The 5287-nt window shown below is 41.2% G+C and overlaps 1 long non-coding RNA gene across 1 annotated transcript; it reads left to right on the forward strand.

Moving 5' to 3' along the window:
* The first annotated feature begins 202 nt into the window (after positions 1–202).
* Positions 203–1512, forward strand: LOC142761298 (uncharacterized). Its single transcript, XR_012883593.1, has 2 exons — positions 203–556; positions 656–1512. It is a non-coding gene; the product is annotated as an uncharacterized LOC142761298 (long non-coding RNA).
* The last annotated feature ends 3775 nt before the right edge of the window (positions 1513–5287 follow it).

Below are 5287 nucleotides of genomic sequence, written 5' to 3' on the forward strand. Positions count from 1 at the left end.
AAGATTTTTTTAAACTAGACAACTCCTTTAATAATTTAGTATTTTTCTCCAGGTCTTCTACAATCAGTCTGTGCTTACACACATCATGAACCGTCACATCTAGACTCTTATTAACAATCACTGACTCCTTAAGTATCCTAGCAGCTATAAAATGTTCTCCATCTTCTCCCTAAAAACTTTTAATGCATGTTTTTATAGAAAACAAGGAGGAAATAACATCTAAGGCTGTGGACAACGCTGATATAACACCCTGCAGTGAGGTCATTTCTTGCTGCGTTTCCTTCTTCTATAAAGGAACAACAGTATATTTTGGAGACGTTAGATCAGCCACTGGCCTGAAGGCTCTAAATAAGTACCTGGCCGATAAAAGTTATATGAAAGGACATAACCCAACCCAGGCTGATATAATAGTGCTCGAGTCACTATCCGGTGCTCCACCTGCTGAACTGTTCCACGTTCTCCGCTGGTACAATCACATCAAGTCTTATAAACCACAAAAGGCTCATCTGCCAGCGTGAGGAGGCCATAAACCGGCCCTAAAGAAGAGCATATAAAGGTGAGATGTATGTGTTGTCTGGTATGAGTCTTGCATTGAATAGAATACAAAGAAAATTTCTATATAGTAATGTTTTATTCTTTCTTCTGTTGCTTACAGTTTTGCTCATTCCAGGAGGAATATCAAGTCATAGCCACACAGCTTAAACATCAATGGAATTTCCGAAACAGTGATGATGACATAGATGGCGAACTTTAACCAGCAAATGCCAGGATGGAGCCTTGTGCCCTCCTCTAGAACAACATATGACCCTTCTAGAGCTACACAAATTAAACATCAATGGAATTCCAAAACAGTGATGGCAAATATACTAAACTGTAAATATAGATGGCGAACATCAACTAACAAATGCCAGGATGAAGCTTGTGCCCTCCTCTAGAACATTATATGACTCTTCTTTAAAAAAAAAAATACACCCTGCTTATGCAGTTTAGAGGATAAATGGCATCAGCCCGTAGGACAGGTCAGCAGTAAAGTGTAATCTCCATCTGCTCAAGATCACCTGCAGTAGGCATCTGATTCAATGAAGATATGTCAGCTATACCAAGTGCCATGTGATATGAGAAACATCTCTGGTCACTGATATCAAATCCTTCATGTGTGGTACATAACAGATCTCTTGAAACCATCCATAGATTGAAGGCGGTGAATTAGACTTCCAGAGTCTGGGGACAACTGTATGTGCAGCAGTCAACAACCTGCAGAACATATATACAGGAGGCAAAGCCACCCCAGTCTTCTAGATAATATCCTCTACCACATACCAACTGAGAGATAGGGGGCATTCCCACCAATATACATCATTGTAACTCTCCACATCTCAAACACCTCTCAGGACCATCAGGATAGACTGCATGGAGAGAGACGGCCACCTGGTACCATCTGGAAAGGATTTTGTCATTAATGATGATTATTTACTTATCATATATACCTAAATAAAAGAAGATGTAAATCTATGATTTTGTGTGTGAATTGTTATATCAGCGATGAAAGGAATGAACAACTGATACTATGTTTAACACTCTTGTCATGTATGATTTGTGCTCTAATAGTTTGTTGAGTACAGAAAAAAAACCATAGCATTAACCCCTTACCGCTGGTGGGCGTGACTATACATCCGTATTAAGGCTCACTTACCACAAAGGGGCATACAGTCATGTCTTGAAGATGATGCGGGCACAGCAGCTGTCCCCATGCCATCTGCAGTGGGTGTCAACCAGGAAGCCTAGAAATGGCCTAGCAATGGCTTTCCTGAACGGCCAAGTACGGAAGCCTATTAGGTCCTAATAGGCTAACTGTCAGCTGAAAAATGACAGTTACAATACACAGCCCTACATAAGTAGTGCAGTGTATTGTACAGGGGATCAGAGGATCAGGCCTTAACCCCTTCCCGACATTTGTCCTAAGTATACGTCATGGAAAGCCAGTGCTTCCCGCAAAATGTTGTATACTTATGACAAATGCATGGCACCGGCTCAGGAGCTGAGTCGGTGCCATCATCCCTGGATGTCAGCTGTATATTTCAGCTGACACCCTGCTGTAATGGTGGGGACCGAAGTTAGCTTCGATCCCCACCATTAACCCCTTAAAAGCAGTGGTCAAAAGTGATCGCTGCATTTAAGGTGTTTGCATCTCATAGACGGCCCAGCAATGAAATCGCCAGGGTGTCGGTGGCTGCAATGGCAACCGGAGGCCTAATAGTAGCCTCCCGGTCTGCCTAGTACGGAAAACTTCCAGTCCCCGCCCGGAGGCGGGGCGTGTAAGGATTTTGTAGCCGCCGGCAAGATGGTGCCGGCTCAGGAGCTGAGTCAGCATCATCAGCGGTGGATGTCAGCTGTATGTTACAGCTGACATCCACCTGTAATGACAGGAACCGGAGCTAGCACCGATCCCTGCCATTAATCCCTTAGATGCAGCGATCTGATGCGATTGCTGCATCTTTGTGGTTGTTAGCAGATCGGCAGCTATGCCCTGCAATCGCATGGCTGCCGACTGCTACTATGGCAACAGGACACCTAACAATGGCCTCCTCTCTGCCATTACGTAAGCCGATTAGGCTGCGTCCGGCTGCGAAGCCTAATCGGCTTGCTGTCAGTGAATAACTGATAGATCTAATACATTGCACTACATAGGTAGCTTAATGTATTAGAAAAAAAAATCTGACAGTTGGACCTACAAGTCCCCTAGTGGGACTAAAGAAAAGTGTGAAAATTATTTAAAAAAAAAAAAGTGAAAAAAAAGTTGTAAAAAATATAATAAAATTTTCAAGTAATAAAATAAAACACAATAGCTATTTTTCCCTTATCAAGTCCTTTATTATTGAAACAAAAAAATAAACCATACATATTTGGTATCGCCGCAACCGTAACGGCCTAATCTTTAAAAATATTATGTTATTTGTTCCACGTGGTGAACGGCGTAAAAACACCTGTAAAAAACAATGTCAGACTTTTTGTTTTTTGGTCACTTTGCCCTAAAAAAATTGAAATAAAAAGTGATCCAAAAATGGCATATACCAAAAAACGGTACCTATAAAAACTATAGCTTATCTTGCAAAAAACAAGCCCTCATACAGCTCTGTCGACGAAAAAATGAAAAAGTAATGGTTCTCACAACATGGCGACAGAAAAAATACATTCTTTTTACAAAAGTAATTTTATTGGGCAAAAAGTTGTAAAACATAAAAAAGTGCTATAAAATAGGTATCGCCGGAATCGTACTAGCCTGCAGATAAAGGTAACATGTAATTTATAACGCATGGTGAACGCTGTATAAAAAAACGATGCCAGAATTGCTGTTTTTTGGTCACCTTGCCTCTCAAAAAATAGGATAAAAAGTGATCAAAAAGGCGCATGTACCCAAAAATGGTACGAATAAAATCGACAGCTCGTCCCACAAACATACAGCCCTCATACCACTACGTCTATGAAAAAATAAAATTAGTTAAGGCTCCAATAAGTCAGGGAATAAAAATATGCGGTTGTGCAGATCAGAGGGGAACATTTTGACTGTTTCAAGAGGCGATTTATCGGGGCCCTATAATTAGGGAACCAGGAAAGGGAGGGCCCAAACATATCTGCTTAAAGTGAGGGCGCCTGTATTATACCAGGACAACACTTCCCAGAAAAATTCCCCAAAACTGCAAAGGTGCGGAGTGTGGACCAAAAGGCAGATAAGGAAGGACATTTATCGACACCGGCCTGTGCAGAAAGGATTGTGTCACAACGTAACACACATCTATGGATTATTTTATTGTTTACCCAATTATTATTATACCACCTGACTATGCCCCTGATGTATTCTGTCCAGTTTACATATGCCCCCACATTATAAACTGAAATACCAGTAAAACTCTAAACAAAACTACTACCAAGCAAAATCTACGTTTCAAAAGCCAAATGGCACTCACACCCATCTGAGCCCTACCTACAGTGTGCCCAAACAGCAGTTTCCTTCCACATATATTGCACCGCCAAACCCGGGAGGACCCTTTTAACAGTTTTTGGGGTGTGTCTCTTCAGTAGCATAAGCTGGTTATGACATATTTGCCACTGAATTGTCATATCTGGGGAAAAATAGAAATTTTTACTTTGCAGCATCCGCAACACATACATTTAGGTAAATGTCCTGTGGGGCGAAAATGCTCACTACACCCCTTAATAAATGCCTTGAGGAGTGTAGTTTCCAAAATGGGGTCACTTCTCAGGGGTTTCTTTTATTACTTCACATCAGAGCCCTGCAATTGTGAAATAATACTTTGTAAGGTGTCAAATTAGGCCTCAATTTGGAATGGTACTCTTTCACTCCCGAGCCCTGTCGAATGTCCAGGCAAAAGATTAGTGCCCCATGTAGGGTGATTCTAAAGCCAGAAAACACAGCATAATAATTAGAACGCTGTCTTGTTATGGTGGCACAAGCTGAGAACCACATATTGGCATATCTATGGAATTTTTCACTCTGCAACATCGAATGCACACCAATTTCTCACTATACCCACAGATGAATACCTTGAGGGGTGTAGTTTCCAAAATGGGGTCACTTCTGGGGGCTTTCCACTGTTTTGGTCCCACAGGGATTTTTCAAATGCGACACAGCGACCAGAAACCAATCCAGCAAAATCTGCAATCCAAAAGCGAAATGGCGCTCCTTCGCTTCTGAGCCCTGCCGTGTGCCCAAAAAGCAATTTATGACCACATATGGGGTATTGCCGTTCTTGGTAGAAATTGCTTTACAAATGTTGGGGTTCATTTTCTCCTTTATTTTTTGAGAAAATGAAAAATTTTGCCCTAAAACTACCTTTTATTGGGTAGTTTTCACTGTACTGGTACCTTAGGGGCTTTGCAAAAGCGACATGGTGTCAAAAAACCAATCCAGCAAAATCTGTGCTACAAAAGCCAAATGGCGCTCCTTCTCTTTCTTCTGATACGTGCCATGTGCAAAACAGAAGTTTATGGCCACAAATAGGGTAATTCCGTACTCCAGAGAAGTTGCTTTACAAATGTTGGGGTTCTTTTTTATTCTTTGTTTGTTGAGAAAATGAAAAATTTGGAGCTAAAGCTACTTCTTATTGAAGAAAAAGGATTGTTTTTACTTTCACTGCCCAATTCTAATAAATTCTATGAAACACCTGTGGGGTCAAAATGCTCACTACACCCGTAGATGAATTCCTCAAAGGGTGCAGTTTCCTAAATGGATATTCAGGAAAATAGCAGCACAGCCATAAAAAAAATT

This window comes from Rhinoderma darwinii, chromosome 4 (genome assembly GCF_050947455.1).
Source record: "Rhinoderma darwinii isolate aRhiDar2 chromosome 4, aRhiDar2.hap1, whole genome shotgun sequence".
Lineage (NCBI taxonomy): Eukaryota > Metazoa > Chordata > Amphibia > Anura > Rhinodermatidae > Rhinoderma > Rhinoderma darwinii.